At 42.2% G+C, this 22,088-nt stretch overlaps 1 protein-coding gene and 3 non-coding genes across 4 annotated transcripts in view; 3 read left to right on the top strand and 1 right to left on the bottom strand.

The window, feature by feature from the left end:
- LOC126482076 (uncharacterized) overlaps nucleotides 1-22,088 on the top strand; it is a 100,141-nt gene that overhangs the window by 4,388 nt on the left and 73,665 nt on the right. The gene's annotated exons all lie outside the window — the stretch shown is intronic.
- Nucleotides 20,745-20,819, bottom strand: Trnat-ugu (transfer RNA threonine (anticodon UGU)). Its single transcript has one exon. It is a non-coding gene; the product is annotated as a tRNA-Thr (tRNA).
- On the top strand, nucleotides 21,297-21,371 carry Trnat-ugu (transfer RNA threonine (anticodon UGU)). Its single transcript has one exon. It is a non-coding gene; the product is annotated as a tRNA-Thr (tRNA).
- Trnat-ugu (transfer RNA threonine (anticodon UGU)) lies at nucleotides 21,740-21,814 on the top strand. Its single transcript has one exon. It is a non-coding gene; the product is annotated as a tRNA-Thr (tRNA).

Below are 22,088 nucleotides of genomic sequence, written 5' to 3'. Positions count from 1 at the left end.
CTAAATCGATCCAGTGAATCCGTCCTTTCGGTCCAGAGATACTCTACACCACTGATACTTGCTCTCTGGCTTTCGTCACCACACTGTTATGTTTTGCACTGTGCAATCACTGTTTCATATGCCGAAACGAAATGTAATTTCTACAGTTTCTTTTATCACTGGTAGTGGAGAAACTGTAGAATGTACTTTGTGCAGATCAAAATTTGCTATTGGTCATGGTGGTAGGTCTGACATTGTGAATCACATTAAGACGAAGAAACATCGCATGAGTGATCAAACGAAAAGAGCAAATTAATGCGTGAGTGACTATGTAAACTTAAAACCAGTAACAGAAATGGATAGGCAGTTGGCAGCACAAGAAGCTACCACAGTGCAATGCATAACCATAAGTCAATGGGATGTATTACAGCAGTTGTTAAAAAACTTTTCAATCCTAAATTCACATGTGGACACACAAAATGTAATGCAGTCATTTCAAATGTTATTGCTCTGTAAGCAGCTAAGCAGGTTTTAAATGAACTGAAAAGTGCTAGATTCATTTTTATAATGATTGATACATCGAATCATCTGGATTTGAAGTTGCTTCCTCCCTCATCAGGTATTTTCACGCTGAAAATGGCATCACGGTGAAAGTGCTCGAATTGGTTAATTTAGATTTACTTCCGAATTATGTGCTGGAGGTTTTAAAGAAATATGATCTTGAGGGAAAAGTGATTGCAGTTTCTGCAGACAATACTAACACCAATTTTGGTGGTAAAAAGAGGAAAGGAAAAAACAATTTGTTCTATAAACTGCAACAGAACACAGTGAATAACATAGTAGGTGTTGGCTGTCCAGCACATGTGGTGCACAATTCCTTACAAACTGGCTCAGATTGCCTACCCATCGACTGCCAGTTAATTGTAAACAAAATCTACCAGCATTTACACATATATACAGTAAGGGTTGAATCTCTGAAGTCATTCTGTAAGTTTACTGAAACTGAATACAAAACTGTACTTGGGCACAGCAAGACAAGGTGGCTATCTCTGCAACCAGCATTGGAAAGAATTGTAGAGATATTTCCTGCTTTGAAATCATATTTCATTTCCCTTGATAAGTGTCCTGTTATCCTTAAACAATTCTTTGATAACCCTTTGTCTATTGTTCTTCTACATTTTCTTGTTAGCCAGCTAAAACCTTTCTCCACAACAATTAAATGTATTGAGAAACAAGAAATCACAATAGTGGAAGTTTATCACGAAATAAACAAATTATTGGGCAAATTACAATGTAGAAAATCTGACAGATTTCTCACAATCTTTGTACATGAGACTCTAAGAAAGCTGGAAGAAGAGGGTGAAATTACTGTAGAACAATTTCATATTTATGCTGACATCTTCTATGACTCTTGCATTGAGTATATTAAAGAATGGTGTTTACCATTTCTCACACCTTTTAAGGCATCTGACTGGGTTAATAGTGAAAAGGAGCAGCTACAGAGGAAGGATATTCAGGACTGTTGTGTTTTTGTTAAAAGTATTGTACCCCATTTTCATGTCATGTGCACAGAACTTCATAAAAAGTGAAGAAGGAGACAAAGAAAGTGTTAGTGCTACGTGGTGTAACGTATTTGCTTATTTCAAAAGTAAAAACATTAACATGAAAAACATGATTCACTTGGTGGAGTTTTTTCTGGCAATTCCTGGGTCAAATGCTGCTGTGAAACGTGTGTCTTCGTTGGTGAACTCTTTGTGGTCAGATGAAAAAAACAGAATGAAAGTTGAAACAGTGAGGGCCTTGCTCATTGTCAAAACACACTTTAATGGTGTATCGTGTACTGACTTTTGTGATACAATTTCAAACGAAAATGCACTTCTTGATAAAGTACATAAAAGTGAAAAGTACGGTGATAGTGTGGCAGAATAGTTGTAAAAAGTGATTTGGGATCATCTGAGTGCACGTTGTAAACTTGTATGTCTATTAAATTTAGTCAATACAATATTTATGTCTCTTTTTTTTTCTTCATTGTCCCTGACTTTTCTCTAATTTATATTAAATGTCCCCTTTTTCAGTGAAAATGAAATGGACGCCCTATGTTAGTCAAATGTCGAAATGAGAAACAAAGTAGTGGGGAGAGGGATTACGAAAAAAATGGCTTTCTCGACAAATCTTGTTGCAACATTGTAACATACTTTAAATACCGTGCAATTTTTATTTGAATTTTTTAAAAAATATCTAGTTTACACGATGACACTAGGTTGCAGGCAACTGCACCACCGGCCACTGCGCATGCGCCCTGATCGTTTGCGCAACTCCTTGGTGAAACTAAACACTTTCGGCGTGTTTTCAACTTTGGCGACACTAGTTGCATTACTTTTGAGGTTATGTGTGTTCGTAGAGTGTAGACAAACTGAAATATGAAGTGGGGAACGGAGAATAATGTTCGCTTTTTGGTTATGTATGCTTTGTGTTTGTGGGATTTCAGTGAAGCTGATTACAAAAATAAGCAATATATTGCTGCTCCTGAGACTGTCATGTGCGATCATAACTTAGATGGTTTGACAATATCTGAGCAGCAGGACAAAGTTTATTGAGTTAGGAGCACATATACAACTGAATTAAGAAAAATACAAGCAAGTGTAATTCTAGCTGTGGCAATGCTCTCGTCTACAAGACTGAAACCCCATCGTTCGAGTTGGCCAACTCTTTGTTAAGGAATATTGTTGACAGGAGGGAAGGCTAGACAAATTCGAGAAGCTACATTCCTTATTCTATATTCATCTATTTAAAATGTCGCTGCAGTGCTCCCCATTCACATGGCTTAGAATTTTGAAGTATTGCCACTGTACTGATCTATCTTCAAGAGAGTAGTTTGCAAACTATTCTCTTCCTAATGCAGCCTGCTTCGAATAACTATTGTTGCTAATGTTTCGAATAACTATTGTTGCTAATGTTACTAATTATTACTGTTAATGTTAATAATTATTGGTGTTAATGAAATAGTGTCATCACCAACTAAAATCATATCTTATAGCATGCCGAGTGTTCTCGATTGTAATATGAAATGTAATTTCAGTTCTGGCGACAGTGCTTCATGCATTACAGTACCTTTATTCCTTATCACATAATTAACTCTATTTAGAAGAAACGTGAACAGTTCTGGTGACATTCTAAGATAATTAAAAGAACTACTTGGATCTTCCGTTACAAATTATTTCAGTAAGGACGCTGAGCAACCGAGCTGACGTCTTTTCTTCATCCAGTCACGAATCGAAAGACGTTTCTTATTTTTTTCTTATGTAGCGATTACATGCAACAAGTTTTAACTCCATCAAAACTCCAGCGACGTGCAGCTGCCAAAACTTTCATTTCAGACACAACTCAGGGACCCACAAAGCGACGAAACTTCGTGTATACTGGTGTCGCCGTGTCTAGAGTCATATATGAAACCACTTGCGTGCAACTCATTCCACACAACGAGTGGCGCAACCCAATGTCGTCGTGTAAACTAAGCTTTACTGTCTCAACGGCATTCATTCAGAAATATTAAACTCAATTTTCTTTCAAGGAAGTATTTTACCCCAGTAATTGCCATATGGGCACGTATGAAAAAATATGCATCTCTTATTTTGTTCTACACAACGAAATATTCAAAGCCTACAGCAATCGAAGTGTATCCCGTGGGTAGGTTTACTTGTTAGATCTGCGCACAGGCAGGCGCATTTGTCGCACTCGGCTAGACACTAGGGACGTGCAGTGGATCGGCTTAGCAGCAGACTGCTTTCAGAGGAGTAAACCGTGTTTGCCGACACAGTCCGGAGCAGAGGCTTAACCGCAACCGACTTCCACAAACTGCAGTGCCCTATGGACCCACTTCCGTTCTCTAGTGCCTCTGCGAATGACCTCTTGTGGTCAAGTCAGACAGTGGCATTGACGTTTGGTCCCATTCGTTTCTAACGCGAAAATGTAAAGCGTTCTTCCACAGTTAGCAGGCTATCTACTGTCCTCTAGTTAGCCAAGAAATAAGCAGAAAAATAACCATATATCATAGAGCGATATGTGACTGTCTTCTCACAAAATACACTACTGGCCATTAAAATTGCTACACCACGAAGATGACATGCTACAGACGCGAAATTTAAACGACAGGATGAAGATGCTGTGATAAGCAAGTGATTAGCTTTTCAGAGCACTCACAGAAGGTTGGTGCAGGTGACGACACCTACGACGTGCTGACATGAGGAAAGTTTCCAACCGATTTCTTATACACAAACAGAAGTTGACCGGTGTTGCCCGGTGAAACGTTGTTGTGATGCCTCGTGTAAGGAGGAGAAATGCGTACCATCACGTTTCCGACGTTGGTCGAGATCCAATGACTGTTAGCAGAATATGGAATCGGTGGGTTCAGGAGGGTAATACGGAAAGCCGTGCTGGATCCCAACGGCCTCGTATCACTAGCAGTCGAGATGACAGGCATCTTATCCGCATGGCAGTAACGGAACGTGCAGTCACGTCTCGATCCCTGAGTCAACAGGTGGGGACGTTAACAAGACAACCATCTGCACGAACAGTTCGACGACGTTTGCAGCAGCATGGACTATCAGCTCGGAGACCACGGCTGCGGTTACTCTTGACGCTGCATCACAGACAGGAGCGCCTGCGATGGTGCACTCGACATCGAACCTGGGTGCACGAATGGCAAAACGGCATTTTTTCGGATGAATCCAGATTCTGTTTACAGCATCATGATGGTCGCATCCGTGTTTGGCGACATATCGGTGAACGCGCATTTGAAGCGTGTATTCGTCATCGCCATACTAGCGTATCACCCGGCGTGATGGTATGGGGTGCCATTGGTTACACGTCTCGGTCACCTCTTGCTCGCATTGACGGCACTTTGATCAGTGGACGTTATATTTCAGATGTGTTACGACCAGTGGCTCTACCCTTCATTCGATCCCTGCGAAACCTTACATTTCAGCGGGAGAATGCACGACCGCATGTTGCAGGTCCTGTACAGGCCTTTCTGGATACAGAAAATGTTCGACTGCTGCCTGGCCAGCACATTCTCCAGATCTCTCACCAATTGAAAACGTCTGGTCAATGGTGGCCGAGCAACTGGCTCGTCACAATACGCCAGTCACTACTCTTGATGAACTGTGGTATCGTGTTGAAGCTGCATGGGCAACTGTACCTGTACACGCCATCCAAGCTCTGTTTGACTCAATGCCCAGGCGTATCAAGGCCGTTATTACGGCCAGAGGTGGTTGTTCTAGGTACTGATTTCTCAGAATATATGCACCCAAATTGCGTGAAAATGTAATCACATGTCAGTACTAGTATAATATATTTGTCCATGAATACCCGTTCATCACCTGCATTTCTTCTTGGTGTAGCAATTTTAATGGCCAGTAGTGTATTATCCACATTAACGTTCCTGTGTAATGTCCTACACTACAGCTTTTATTAAGATATTAAAGCATTATATATCTGACAAGCGCATGGAATAAATGGCGTCACTGAAGTAACAAAGATCATGTGATAGCGGTTTGTACATACATAGGTAGCGGTGTTACCGCTTACACAAGCTATAAAAGGGCAGTGCATTGGGTGAACTGTTATTTGTACTCAAGTGATTCGTGTGGAAAGATTTCCAACATGATTATGGTCTCACGACGAGAATTAACAGACGTTGAACGCGGACTGGTAGTTGGAGCATCGGACATTTCGTTTCGGAAATCGATCGAGAATTCAATATTCGGAGATCCATAACATCAAGAGTGTGCCGACAAAACCTTATTTCAGGAATTACCTGTCATCACGGACAACGCAGTGGCCGACAGCCTTCATTTAACAACCGAGAATAACAGCGTTTGTGTATTGTTGTCAGTTCTTACAGAGAAGCGACACCGCTTGAAATAACCGTACAAATCAATGTGGGACGTAAGACGAACGTAACCGTTAGGACAACGTGACGAAATTTGGTGTTAATAGGCAACAGCAGCAGACGACCGAAGTGAGTGCCTTTGCTAACAGCACGACATCGTCTTGTGGGCCTCTCCAGGGCTCGTGACCGTATCGGTTGGACCCTGCACGAATGGGAAACTGTAGCCTGGTCAGCTGAGCCCCGGTTTCAGTTGGTAAGAGCTGATAGTAGGGTTCGAGTGCGACGCATATCCCACGGAGCCATGGACCCCAGTTTTCAACCACGCACTGTGCAAACTGACTGTGGCACGGTAACGGTGTGGTCTGTGTTTACATGGATTGGATTGCGTCCTCTGCTCCAACTGAACGGACTGGAAATTGTTATGTTCGACTACTTGGAGACCATTTCAGCCACTTATGGGGTTCATTCGCGTCTGGTTTGAAGAACATTCTGGACAGTTCGAGCGAATGATTTGGCCACCAGGTCACCCGACATGTATCCCATCGAACATTTATGGGACTTGATCGAGAGGTCAGTGCCTGCACAAACCCCTGCAACGGCAACACTTTCGCAGTTGTGGACTGCTATAGAGGCAGAATGGCTCAGTATTTCTGCAGGAGACTTCCAACGACTTGTTGAGTCAATATTACGTCGTGTTGCCGCACTGCGCTGGGCGAAAGAAGCTCCAACACCATATTAAGTGATATTCCATGAGTTTTGTCGCGTCAGTTTAGTTTTCGTTTTGAGACAAGGCAAACTCCACTCCGCTCCAAGTAAGTGAACACGCCACATACTTAGAATCATTCTCACAGTCGCTCATAATGAGTTATTTGGGGACTGCTGAAGAACGGGATACAACCCGTCGACGTCATAGGTTGCCAGAGATCATTTGTTACACAGATTTAACAGATGAGAGGAATGTGGCCGGCCGCTGTGGCCGAGCGGTTGTAGGCGCTACAGTCTGTAACCGCGCGACCGCTGCGGTCGCAGGTTCGAATCCTGCCACGGGCATGGATGTGTGTGATGTCCTTAGGTTAGTTAGGTTTAAGTAGTTCTAGGGGACTGATGACCTCAGATGTTGAGTCCCATAGTGCTCAGAGCCATTTGAGAGGAATGTGCGTAAACAAAGCATTACAGAAGAGAAAACAGATGGTTGACATATATCACTACCAGTAATGTTTCGACCTTAATGTTAAGGATATCGCTTGTTTGAGTCCTAGTACATCTGTAAAAAATGAAGAAAAGAAGGGATAGAAGCAGCGGTAGCATTGAATACCTCAGTTGACATACATATGAGTTACATCTCGAACTTCAGTCGATCTGTATAGGTTAACTGTAGTAGGAGATAAAAAATTAACGTACATAGGTTTCCTCGTTTTAGTTAGCATTAGTATCCTATTCTTTAGTTGAACTATATAGGGCAACTGAAGTACGGGATACAAATTTTACATGTGTTGTTTCTTTCGCCTCCGCTACCACTAATAGTCTGTTCTTACGCACATAGTAGTACTACCGACGGCGGAATGATCCTCATACATAATATTTGTATCCCCTATATAGGTCAACTGAAGAACAGGATACTACTGCTAAAGAAAACGAGGAAATCGACGTACGTTACATTGGCAACCTGTACCTCATTTGAACTACGCGAAGGAGTAAGAAGACGACACACATAAAATTTGTATCCCGTACTTCAGTATGGAATACAATTTTTTGCGTTCGACGTTGATAGTATCGATTGAAAGTTATAGTGCTGCTAGGGACGACAAGAAAACCAGCAGCAGTGAAATTTGCATCCCATTCTTTAATGAGCTACATAGGTCAACTGAAAAATAGAATATTAGTACTACCGAATGGGAAATAACTTCATTTATAACATGTGTATGCTGTACTTCAATTGACCTATGTACGTCAACTGAAAAATAGGATACTAGTGCTACGGATGGCGAAAAATAGCGCCATACATAACATTTGTATCCTGCTCTTCAGTTGACCTATATAGGTAAATCACATCAATGTTACATATATCGCGCTTTTCGTCTAGCTAGTACCAGTACCCCGTACTTCAATTGACCTTTGTACGTCAACTGAAGAACGGGATACAAATTTTACGTGTGTCGCTGTTTTCGTCTTTAGCAGTGCTAGTATAGACTCAAAAAAATCGTAGTGATACTAGTGCTGGGAAAGGGAACAAGAACAACAGCTGCAAAATTTGTATTACGTACTGCAGCTGACGAACCCATAGGTAACGGTGTAATACAACAATGGAATACGTCAAAATAGACAAATGCACTAAAACAAAAAAATAAGAAAACTGAACTTACCAAACGGAAATTCCTCCGCAAAAAACCGAAGCTCACATAGAAAAATATCAACAAAATTAACATACCCACATAAAGTAGAAACACAACATTACGAAAACACACACACACACGCACACACACACACACACACACACACACACACACACACAGTCACCCACAACCCCGCATCTCAATCTGAAATTAACTAACAAATTTTGGAAGATCCATTTGTACAACGTGTTTAAGAAAACACTTAAACGGGCAATATGTATCGGGTTCACTACGCCTCAATGAATATTCATCTAAGTGACTCGAAATCCGTCGCTTCCCCCTCCGTACAACAGATTTTATTGCTGACCAATAACCTTCTATACTATTTGCATAAGCCCCATTTGATGAAGATCTGAACTGAATATTGTGATTAACAAAAAGATGCTGAAAACTGGTATTCCCCAAATCCCTATATGAAGAAAAACCATCGGAAATCACTACGGAACCCTCTGCAACATGATCTTCAATTAATGTGACCAATACTTCCCTCGTTCGATTGGAAACTATTTTAAAAACTACGTCGTCACATTCTGGACCTGAAACTGCAGCCCCACTAACCCATAATCCTACCACAGGTTCCCCCCTGTTGTAATTCTTTTTGCCAAAATGCGACTCATCGATTTCGACTATAACCCCCCCCCCCCCCCCCCCCCCCCCCCCGCCAACGGCCCCCTATACTTTATATATTCCCCATAAGCTACGACATTCATGCACACATACCTCAAACACCAACAGTATGTAATTTTTATGATATCCCTCAAGGCGAGATTAGATTTCTCGAACCAAGTTCCTCGTCTAATGGACCGCCACAACCGATCTTTGCTGCAGCGCCATACGAATAAGCCGTGAGTACGACGAGCGGACACACTTGTCAGACGCATATGTTCGCCGCACTCACGATGTCGAACGTAATCAGCAACAAGCCCAGACATTTGTAAATACCGAATGGTTGCCACCATGTCTACGCCCATAGCCTCCTTTAAGCCATCCATATACATTGGAATAGATAAATCCATACCCACAAACGAAAACGAAAAACTAAAAATTCTTCTAAAATAAAAGCTATTCGTCCAAATTATCTCAAACTCACCAAGAATTGGAAACAACCAATAATTTAAATCGGTGCATACGAAAAAAAATTTACGCAATATCTAGCACTGTCTTTAAAACAGCATTCCCACTTTTCAATGTACAACGATGACGCTTATCCACAGCAGACCACCCATTTATTATTTATGGCTCGAAAGTAGACACATAATGTCTATAAGTAACCCATGGCGCCACTGGTGAAAGCCGACGGGTTGTATCCCGTTCTTCAGTAGACCCATTATTTATACATAGTGGTGTTTCTGTGATCCCAATGCCATGTAATTAACACACTTTTTTTTCTGTCTTGTTCATAAATCATTTCTTACTCTCAATATGTGTTTCGGCTAGCCGGCTGAAGTGGCCGTGCGGTTAAAGGCGCTGCAGTCTGGAACCGCAAGACCGCTACGGTCGCAGGTTCGAATCCTGCCTCGGGCATGGATGTTTGTGATGTCCTTAGGTTAGTTAGGTTTAACTGGTTCTAAGTTCTAGGGGACTAATGACCTCAGCAGTTGAGTCCCATAGTGCTCAGAGCCATTTGAACCATTTTTTTTGTTTCGGCTAGCTGCCATCATCAGATCTGTCATGAAACTAAAAGGAAAACCGTGAGATGTAAAATTCTTTTTCTCAAGAAGGGAAGATGTCCATGGGATGCACATTATTTCAGCAAGTCACAGAATGAGTAGTGCTCACAATAAAAAGGTTACGAATACAGAAATGTATATGAGTAATACATACCAAGTACTTTAAAACGTCAATATAATGTACATCGTCAAATAGTACATGTTCGCACGACGTGTAGGTGTATACTGGCTGCGATACAATCACCGGGAAGAAGGGAAATTATTCGGCCAGCATCAGGTGGCGCTCAAGGCAAAATAACACAGCACGCTATTTGCAAGTGCATACATGAATAAAATATAAATTTTATTAAAAATACACTTTCCACTTTCGTTAGTATGTTAAGTAATCATTAAAGCAACATATCCATATGGCTTAATACTTGTTCATTTGTATGTCTGTCGTGAGATTTTAGCAAAGTTCTCGTAACATAAGACTTGTATAATGTATGACAGCTTGCCGCACCAAGTGCAAGGCTGCTGACCAGAATGAGAGAAATCGTGGAGTCCAACAACAACAGAAAATAACCAGCAACAGAATACAACAAAAATTAATGAAAAACTCGTATGAATATGACTCCAAGGCAACCAATGTTCAGTCTACGGGTGATAAAAAAGTCAGTATAAATTTGAAAACTGAATAAATCACGGAATAATGTAGATAGAGAGGTAAAAATTGACACACATGCTTGGAATGACATGAGGTTTTATTAGAACCAAAAAAAATACAAGAGTTCAAAAAATGTCCGACAGATGGCGCTTCATCTGATCAGAATAGCAATAATTAGCATAACAAAGTAAGACAAAGGAAAGATGATGTTCTTTACAGGAAATGCTCAATATGTCCACCATCATTCCTCAACAATAGCTCCAGTCGAGCAATAATGTTGTGAACAGCACTGTAAAGCGTGTCCGGAGTTATGGTGCGTCGGATGTTGTCTTTCAGCATCCCTAGAGATGTCGGTCGATCACAATACACTTGTGACTTCAGGTAACCCCAAAGCCAATAATCGCACGGACTGAGGTCTGGGGACCTGGGAGGCCAAGCATGACGAAAGTGGCGGCTGAGCACACGATCATCACCAAACGACGCGCGGAAGAGATCTTTCACACGTCTAGCAATACTTTTTTTTGAGTTCTAATAAAACCCCATGTCACTCCAAGCATGTGTGTCAATTTTTACCTCTCTATCCACATTTTTCCGTGGTTTATTAAGTTTTCAAATTTATACTGGCTTTTTGATCACCCGGTATGTGGAGTCAATAAAAGTAAGGTGGAGGTGACGGGGCTTGTTGGCCAAGCACTCAAATGTCATAATAGATGACAAAAGAAGTTGTGGCTGCCTTTCTCTATTAAAATACGATTTAAGTTCTTTCAGTCACTGAATACATGGCCCTTAGGTGCCTCGTGTAGCATTTTGAGGCTTTCTGTAATATGGTCCTGATTGTGGTTCTCGGAGCTTTCCTAAAACACTCTTGGTGGAGCCGTACATGTTCTCCCTAAATCTTGTTCCAAAATTCCTAGCGGTTTGGCCTATACAAAATTTATTGCAATCCCTTCATTTGCGGTTATGCACTCCAGACCTCCAAAATTTGTTTTCACTGTTTTCTGTATTGTGCCTTGAGCATCAGCTGATGTCGTCCGAATGATTTACCTCCTTACCGGCGACTGTGTCGTTGCCAGGATACACCTACACCTCGTACATGTACTATTTGACGATATAGGCCTACACTGAATACACGAAAGTCGTGGGATACCTCCTAATAACGAGTCGGACCTCTTTTTCCCGGCATAGTACAGCAAATCGACGCGGCATGGATTCAATAAGACGTTGTAAGCGCCCTGCAGAAATATTGAGCCATGCTGCATCTATAGGCGTCCACAATTGCGAAAGTGTTGCTGGTGCAGGAGAGTGTGCACGAATTGACTCTCGATTACGTCCCATAAAATTTCAATGGGATTCTTGTCGGACAATATGGGAGGCGAAATCATTCGCTCGAATTGGTCAGAATGTTCTTTGAACCAATAGCGAACAATTGTGGCAAATGACATGCCGCATTGTCATCCCTAAAAACTCCCTCGTTGTTTGGGAATATGAAGACTATGAATGGCTGCAAATGATCCCCAAGTGGCCGAAAATAAACATTTACAGTCAATGATCGGTTCAGTTGGACCAGAGGACCCAGTCCATTCCATGTAAACACAGCCCAGACTATTATGTAGCCGCCCCCAGGTTGTACATTACCTTGTTGACAGCTTTGGTTCATGGGGAATCTGCACCACACTCGAACCTTATCATGAGGTTTTACCAACTGAAATCGGCCCTCAACTGACCATGGCACGGTTTCACAGCTATCTAACTAGGGTCCAACTGACCTGTCAAGAGCCCGAGAGACGCACTGCAGTCGATGCCGTACTATTAGCAAAGGCTTTCGCATCGGTCGTCTGCTGCCACAGACCGTTTAACGCCAAATTTCGCCGCACTGTTCTAACTGATACGTTCATCGTACGACCCACGTTAATATATGCGGTTATTTCACGCAGCGTTGCTTGCACACTACCTTGTTGACCCTTTTGGTGCATTCTACACAATTGTCGCTGCTCTGGGTCATTAAGTGAAGGCCACCGGTCACTGCGTTGTCCATGGTGAGAGGTAATGCCTGAAATTTGGTTTTCTCGGTACTCTCTTGGCACTGTGGATCTAGGAATAGTGCTTTCCCTAACGATTTTCGATATGGAATGCCCCAAGCCTATAGCTCCAGCTACCATTCGGCGTTCAGAGTGTATTAATTCCCGTAGTGTGGCCATAATGTCGATGGAGAACTTTCCACATGAATCACTTGTGTGATAAGAACAGCTCCCCCAATATGCTGACCTTTTATACCCTGAGCCGAGCGGGATAGCCGCGCGGTCTGTGGCGTCTTTCACGCACTGGTGGATTTTGGGCGTGGAACTGGAGCCTTATTGCGTCCCAGATTTATTTCATTAGGTTCAGATCAGTTCAGTTTCGTGGCCAAGACGTCAACGTGAATTCACTATCATGTTCCTCAAACCACTATAGCTCTATTTTAGTCTTTTGACACAGATATTTGCCCTCCTGGTAGCTGCCATCGCCGTCAGTGAAGACATCAAGCGCGATCAAGAATAAATTTCATATAGTCATAGTGCCTTCGATTACTACCACAGATATAGTGTTAGCCTTGATGGAGTTCCAACATAGCGTAATACTGTCCCCACTGGCCTGTGTTCATGGCAAGGTACATGCTTCGAGCAGACTTTCGCCTGCATGATGGAGTATCTGGACACTACCATCGACCCGGTGTAACAAGAAACTTGATTCATCCGACCAGGCGAACGTTTCCATCGATCTAAGGTCCAATCACGATAATCCCATACTCACTGCAATCGTATTCTACGATGTCGTGTGGTCAACATAGGAACTCGCAGGAATCTTATGATGCGGCCCCCCTGTTCAACAATGTGTGCTAAAAGGTGTGCTCCGAAACGAACGTGGCTGGTGCCGGCATTGTACTCTGTCGTCAGATCTGCCACAGACAGTGGAGTGGGCAATCCTCCTACCTCCATGTTCAGTGATGAGGCAAGGACGCCCAACAGTTCGTCGCCTACTCATAGTATCACTGTCCTTCAGCCACTCTCCATATATGCTGACAAAATAAGTACACGGACACGAGCTTCAAAGTTATGGAGATGCTTGTTCCCAGGCGCCAGGCCACGACAATCTGCCTATCTCAGTGTATTTCCCCATCTGTAGTCGTCATCATTGCTAGAATTATTCCCCTTTCGTCTTTGTTTCACTTATATATTTACCCTTCTACATCTACATCTACATCTACATCTACATCCATACTCCGCAAGCCACCTGACGGTGTGTGTCGGAGGGTACCTTGAGTACCTTTATCTGTTCTCCCTTCTATTCCAGACTCGTATTGTTCGTGGAAAGAAAGAATGTCGGCATGCCTCTGTGTGGGCTCTAATCTCTCTGATTTTATCCTCATGGTCACATCGAGAGATACACGTAGGAGGGAGCAATATACTGCTTGATTCCTCGGTGGAGGTAAGTTCTCTAAACTTCAACAAAAGCCCGTACCGAGCTACTGAGCGTCTCTCTTGCAGAGTCTTTCACTGGAGTTTATCTATCATCTCCGTAACGCTTTCGCGATTACTAAATGATCCTGTAACGAAGCGCGCTGCTCTCCGTTGGATCTTCTCTATCTCTTCCATCAACCCTATCTGGTACGGATCCCACACTGGTGAGCAGTATTCAAGCAGTGGGCGAACAAGTGTACTGTAACCTACTTCCTTTGTTTTCGGACCGCATTTCCTTACGGTTAGCCGGCGGGTGTGCCCGTGCGGTTCTAGGCGCTTCAGTCTGGAACCGCGTGACCGCTCGGTCGCAGGTTCGAATCCTGCCTCGGGCATGGATGTGTGTGATGTCCTTAGGTTAGTTAGGTTTAAGTAGTTCTAAGTTCTAGGGGTGATGACCACAGATGTTAAGTCTCATAGTGCTCAGAGCCATTTTTCCTTACGGTCCTTCAAATGAATCTCAGTCTGGCATCTGCTTTACCGACGATTAATTTTATATGGTCATTCCATTTTAAATCACTCCTAATGCCTACTCCCAGATAATTTATGGACTTAACTGCTTCCAGTTGGTGACCTGCTATATTGTAGCTAAATGATAAAGGATCTTCCTTTCTATGTATGCACAGCACATTACACTTGTCGACACTGAAATTAAGTTGCCATTCCCTGCACCATGCATCAATTCGTTGCAGATCCTCCTGCATTTCAGTAAAGTTTTCCATTGTTACAACCTCTCGATATACTACAGCATCATCCGCAAAAAGCCCCAGTGAACTTCCCATGTTATCCACAAGGTCATTTATATATATTGTGAATAGCAACGGTCCTACGACACTCTCCTGTGGCACACCTGAAATAACTCTTACTTCTCTCCATTGAGAATGACATGCTGCGTTCTGTTATCTAGGAACTCTTCAATCCAATCACACAATTGGTCTGATGGTCCATATGCTCTTACTTTGTTCATTAAACGACTGTGGGGAACTGTATCAAACGCCTTGCAGAAGTCAAGAAATACGGCATCTACCTCAGAACCCGTGTCTATAGCCCTCTGAGTCTCGTGGACGAATAGCGCAAACTGGATTTCACACGATCGTCTTTTTCGAAACCCATGCTGATGCCTACAGTGTAGATTTCTAGTCTCCAAAAAAGTCATTATACTCGAACATAATATGTGTTCCAAAATTCTACAACTGATCTACGTTAGAGATATAGGTCTATAGTTCTGCACATCTGTTCGACGTCCCTTCTTGAATACGGGGATGACCTGCGTCACGTGCCCTCTGTGCAACCAGGTGGCAACCAGGTGGTCGTAATCTGTTGACCTGCCAGTGTAGAACCATTGCCATGTCGAGCAAGTCATTGAATTTATTCTGTATACAAATAAACAAATGGACTTACACATGAACTAAATTGAACTTTGTCCGAAAAGGCCTCGGAATGTCCAACGGTACCGACCGGCCGCCGTGTCATCTTCAGCCGATGGTGTCGCTGGATGCGGATACGGAGGGGCATGATGTCAGCACACTGGTCTCCTGGCCGTTGTCAGTTTTCCTGACCGGAGCCGTTGCTCCTCAATCAAGTAGCTCCTCAATTGACCCCGCAAGAGCTGAGTGCACCCTGCTTGCCAAAGGCATTCAGCAGACCCGGACTGTCACCCATTCAAATCCGATAGCGCTTAACTTCGGTGATCTGACGGGAACCTGTGTTATCACTGTGGCGAAGCCATTGGCACATGAACTGAGCTCCCACTTTTTTTGTGTAGGACATCCTGTCGTGGAATTAAATTAAAAATACTTCTCATCCCCTGTCTATGACTAAGATTTGTGGCAGGTTTCCCTTAGTTGTCAGGCAAATGCTGGAAGTAGAGATCCCTCCGAAACTTTCCCAACTGGGACTCCCTTTGCTCCGCTACCAACTAACCTGCTAGTTGTCTGAAAATATCTGGGCTCTACAATGGATCAGAACTTGCTCTACCTTTCTTGGTAGAGAATAAAAAAGTATTAAAAAATATCGTCCCAATAAATTGAAAATCACTCTGCACCATTCGAAGCTCTCTGAGATTTGAAAAAATGGTTCAAATGGCTCTGAGCACTATGGGACTCAACTGCTGAGGTCATTAGTCCCCTAGAACTTAGAACTAGTTAAACCTAACTAACCTAAGGACATCACAAACATCCATGCCCTAGGCAGGATTCGAACCTGCGGCCGTAGCGGTCTTGCGGTTCCAGACTGCAGCGCCTTTAACCGCACGGCCACTTCGGCCGGCTGAGATTTGAAAGAAAAATGCCTTTTTCAACAATGATCCGGAGTTATTGCAGCCCATCTTGGCTTTGGTCAGAGAAAAATGAAAGACGCTGAAGCAAATTATGGCCTTTGGGAGGCTTTCGTTGATCCTAGAGCCAAAACAGCGTCAAGTGTGGGGGCTATCGTTCAGCGTGAAAACCACAGGTTGGCAACAACCGAAATTTAATTGCCAATGATACTGTGGCTTATTAATTATTTACAAAGTAAGAAGGTAACTGTCAATGTAATGGAACGAGGAGAAAATTTGTATGTAGCCTACGATTGTTTAGATACTTCGAAAGAGCTGTAAAAGTCTTAATTTATAATACAACTGAGGACACTATCGTAGATATAACGCAGCCACATGGCTACTCCAAAAGTACACGCTAACACTGACTAACTTCGCAGTGCGTCGAAGTTTAATTCAATTTCTAGGCGTGTCCTGAGTCAGCTGATCCATCAGTAAAGATGGCTGTGTTAATGATTTCTATCAGTGTTCAGGAGTTTGTTTAATTGTACAAATCAATAGAGAAGATTTGCTGTTATCGCTAATTTTGATGATGTCGTAGAAATTGCAGCGCGCCATGTGACTCTCAGGCGCTTTCAAGCATGTCAAACGTATAGAAATTTTTTTACAAAGAAACATTTTACTTGAAAATCAACTTTGACGTAATTTCTTTACATAACCACCCTAAAGAGGTATATACTTGGTCCATCTCTTGAAACGTTTCTTAATGTGGTCCTGGAAGAACAGATAATTTTAAGACTGGGGCAACCACAGGTAAAATAGTTATACATCCACACAACCATTTTCGCAACTTATAAAAAAAAATGGCTCTGAGCACTATGGGACTCAACTGCTGACGTCATTAGTCCCCTAGAACTTAGAACTAGTTAAACCTAACTAACCTAAGGACATCACAAACATCCATGCCCGAGGCAGGATTCGAACCTGCGACCGTAGCGGTCTTGTGGTTCCAGACTGCAGCGCCTTTAACCGCACGGCCACTTCGGCCGGCCGCAACTTATAAGTTGCACCTTCCAGTGCAAGTATAAATACTATGTCATAGGTTACAGAATGTCGCAGAATAACAATTGCGGTGGCTAGGTAAAGTTTTCAACCCTCCTCAGTTGATAAAAAACCACCGTAATTGATAAAAAGACCATCGGCAATGATGAATGTCGGGTCTGTCTTAAGTCGCGAATTGTACACTTTTCGATTAAAATATGAAATTGTCGGTCTATGTCAAGCAACAGATGCCACTCATAGATATTATTCAGGGAAGTGCTGGGACTTGTAGTGCAAGAGCTGACACGAACTTGTGTATTTGGTTTTGAAACGTCCCCTTAGAAAAATTAATGTATTACTGTGCTGGTAAACGCAACACAATCTGACTTTCAATAATCCCTACAAAATAATGGCCCTGACTAACAATAACCTATACCTTTCATGAATCACTTACCTCACAAAAATCTTCGTTACTCGAAGTACTGCAATACAGCGAGCGCCAATACTGCCAGCTAAATAAAAGATTCTAACTACTGAAGGCACTAACTACTGATAGGCATAGTTAGAAAATGAAAGATTTTGATAGAGAACAAACAATGTAGTTACCTTAACAGTGTTCAAAAATCATAATATGTATAAGTTCATGACGTCCAGTCTTACAAATTTATTCTCTCTGATAGACACACGTCTAGATCATCCGCTCTCAAAACTCTTACCATCTCACTCCCCACATCCACTACTGCTGGCGGCTCACCTCCAACTGCGCAACACTACGTGCTGTTCACATCCAACTGCCCAACAGTACAATAGCGAATATTACAACAATGCCAACCAGCCACAGACTGCACACAGCACAGCCAGTGATTTTCATACAGAGTGCTACGTGGTGTTACCAATATGAAAACCTAAACAGCCTACTTACATAGCCCCCATGCTCCCCACAAAAAATTTTACAATTTGTTTTGAGCAGTGGTCAGTAACGATTTGATAAAATTTTTCGTAATTACAATAACAAAGTTATCAAATGCACACACTTATTGATACAATGTTGGTCAAAAGCAAAAATTGTTCTTATAAAGGCAGTCATGATCATTCATCACAGTTATAATTACAGTTTTTTTCCAAAGTCTGAGCAGTAAAAGAAAATGCACATGGGAGTAGTGAATTTCCATGCAGTCTTGAAGAAGTAGTGTCGTCCTTCCAACGAAAAGACAGTGCTGCCTCTTGACATGCAGACAGGTAATGGGCCACAACAGAGCAAACCCACAATAGAGTCAGTCGAAGTTTTGAAGAATATTTGTAGGTAGGTCATCACAGAGCAGATCCATTGTAGTCCCTGTGGAGAGTATGGTATTGGAGGGCCATCAAAGGTGCAGACCCACTGCAGTCCTTGTAGAGACGGCCAGCAGCCATCTGTTGCGACTGTGCAGGTGCATAATCACCATCGAAGAGTCTTGCAGACAATATAGCAAGTCCATAAACCACCACTTGTGCACTCACAAAGTTTTTGGAATTGTCCTTAGAACCAGCAATGCTGTGAACCAGTCCCTTGCTGAATTATTAACACACATGCAAACACTAACAGTCCCAACTTCTCACATATTGTGCATATACTGTGACCAACAGAAATGTGTGCAGTGAAATGAATGCTTACAAGTTACTTAATTTGATGAACTGGTGTCAATTAAAATTTTATAACATGAGAATACAATTGCAAAGGTACAGAAAACATCATTAAAATATAATAATACAGATAACATTCGTAGTAATACAGGCTTTACAAAAGAATAGAAATAAACATATACATCAGTGTTACAGGAATTATGACATAAGTAAATAAATAAAGTAATGAGAATAGTTTTCGATACATTAATTTCACAAATAAGCATTAAAACAGAACAGAATAAATAATGTCTAAACATCTTTACAAAGTAAATAACATAGTATTAATGCAAATTATATTTGAGGATAACAGTATTCCTCATCCTAGTGAATGTAGCTTAGTATTAGAAGAGACAAAAATTCTATGAAACAGTACACAGAGACAGGAAGAACACAAATACACAAGAGTACACAAACACATAGCGGGATAACACAAAAGGAAAGGACAGGGTTTGTTTTACTGCAGTATTTGTAATATTTCATCTGCAAACAAAACTTTCTTTACTTCTTGGAGATCTCCCTTAGTTCTTTATTATTCCCAAAAAGTCCTATCTATACCTGCTGTCCCTAAACCCTACTGTTTTGTTCATATCCTCTTTCAAAATAATTATCCTTCACTGTACAGTACTCATTTTGGCCCAAATCTTTTTCATGTAACTTCTCAGTGCATTCTTTCCCTATTCTCCATAGTTAGTTTCTTATATAGTATCACCTCCTCTTAAGCTAACTTAAATCTACTGAGCTCAGATACATATACTAAGGGACGAGGCAATGCAGCAGTAAAAAACAATTAACACAAACAGCAATGACAAAAAAATGCAAATTGGCAAAGCAAGCAGCAATATATCTAAATTAGCAAAGCAAATGCAACATTACAACTAATATGAGCCAATGTGCAGCAACAAGAAAAGTAAATCAGTAGTAAAACTGTGAAATTCAGTAGAACTATGCCTGGCAAACAGCAGCAGCAAACGCAATAACTTATATCTAAACATGACAAACCCACAAGCTGAAAAAATAGTATAATAAAGACAACAATGCAGACAAGGGAAACGTCTATTCACATCTTAGTGTCTATGCCATTAAAGTGGTGCACCACAACAACTTATTCTACAAAAAAATTACTAAGTACTTGAAAATAAAATTACGTATGCAGTTACTGTTATTAGTCCCTTCTTATTGTTCTTTCCTTTCCAAGTGCTCCTTTTTCGAAGAATGTGGATCATAAAATTATTATTTAATACATCTGTTGACAGAAAGTGTTCACATTAGCAAATGCATTTAATTTTATTTTATAAAACCAATGCTGCAACACTGCTGGAAACCAGATATCAAATGAAATAAGCAACTATGTACAAAGCAAAGCATAAAAACATCATTCAGTAGCCATGTGACATTTCATAAGTCAGTAGAAATTCTCTCAACTCTCGTAGAAAGACACTTGTCATAATTAGGTGTGCAGATGTAACAATATTTCCCATCAACTCATAAGCATTTCGGTAAGTAGCACAAAGTACGTACTCCACAGTACAATCATATGTTTCCAAGTAATATCGTGTCATATTAGCGATGTATATGACGGTAGAATCTGTTCCCGAAAGAACAGTTACCGTGGATGACCACGCAGCTTTGCTAGAAATGAAATGATAATTAATTGGACACCCTAGCTGCAAGCAGGCGTTGATACACTTCATTGGGGACATGTTGAAAATGTGTGCCCTGACCGGGACTCGAACCCGGGATCTCCTGCTTACATGGCAGACGCTCTATCCATCTGAGCCACCGCGGGCACAGAGGATAGTGCGTCTGCAGGGTCTGATCCCTTGCACGCTCCCCGTGAGATCTACATTCCAAACATGTCCACAACACTACATTCGTAGTGCGCCTAATAGATGTTTGCTCATCATACTCATCCCTGATTGCATAGCGTGTGCGTTCGCACAAGAAAGTCAAAGGCCGGGAACCCATATTTTTAACTATATATATGATGGTAGAATCTGTTCCCGAAAGAACAGTTACTGTGGATGACCACGCAGCTTTGCTAGAAATGAAATGATAATTAATTGGACACCCTAGCTGCAAGAAGGCGTTGATACACTGCATTGGGGACATGTTGAAAATGTGTGCCCTGACCGGGACTCGAAAGCGGGATGATGGGCAAACATCTAATAGGCGCACTACGAATGTAGTGTTGTGGACATGTTTGGAATTTGGATCTCACGGGGAGCATGCAAGGGATCAGTCCCTGCAGACGCACTATCCTCTGTGCCTGCGGTGGCTCAGATGGATAGAGCATCTGCCATGTAAGCAGGAGATCCCGGGTTCGAGTCCCGGTCGGGGCACACATTTTCAACATGTCCCCAATGAAGTGTATCAATGCCTGCTTGCAGCTAGGGTGTCCAATTAATTATCATTTCATTTCTAGCAAAGCTGCGTGGTCATCCACGGTAACTGTTCTTTCGGGAACAGATTCTACCGTCATATATATAGTTAAAAATATGGGTTCCCGGCCTTTGACCTTCTTGTGCGAACGCACACGCTATGCCCAAACTCGTACGGGACTTGGTAGATTAATCTGCCACGAGTAATGAGTATGCTGGGCAAACATCTATTAGGCGCACTACGAATGTAGTGTTGTGGACATGTTTGGAATGTGGATCTCACGGGGAGCGTGCAAGGGATCAGCCCCTGCACACGCACTATCCTCTGTGCCCGCGGTGGCTCAGATGGATAGAGCGTCTGCCATGTAAGCAGGAGATCCCGGGTTCGAGTCCCGGTCGGGGCACACATTTTCAACATGTCCCCAATGAAGTGTATCAACGCCTGCTTGCAGCTAGGGTGTCCAATTAATTATCATTTCATATTTGCGATGCTTTCTACAAAGGAATGTCAATAGCGAGGTTAATGGCCTCTTTTTTCTGCAGTTAATGGCTTTTTCTCCAGGTGACTGGTGCAGCTGGGCACCCACAACGCATTACATCAAGGTCACTTAGCTTTCTTACCGAAATATTTACCTCAGCAGTTTGCACTACAGTGACAGTCTCATATAAAAAAATTTC

This window comes from Schistocerca serialis, chromosome 5, assembly GCF_023864345.2.
Source record: "Schistocerca serialis cubense isolate TAMUIC-IGC-003099 chromosome 5, iqSchSeri2.2, whole genome shotgun sequence".
Lineage (NCBI taxonomy): Eukaryota > Metazoa > Arthropoda > Insecta > Orthoptera > Acrididae > Schistocerca > Schistocerca serialis.
The sequence above is the reverse complement of the archived record's forward strand: the minus strand, read 5'-3'. Positions and strand labels throughout refer to the sequence as shown.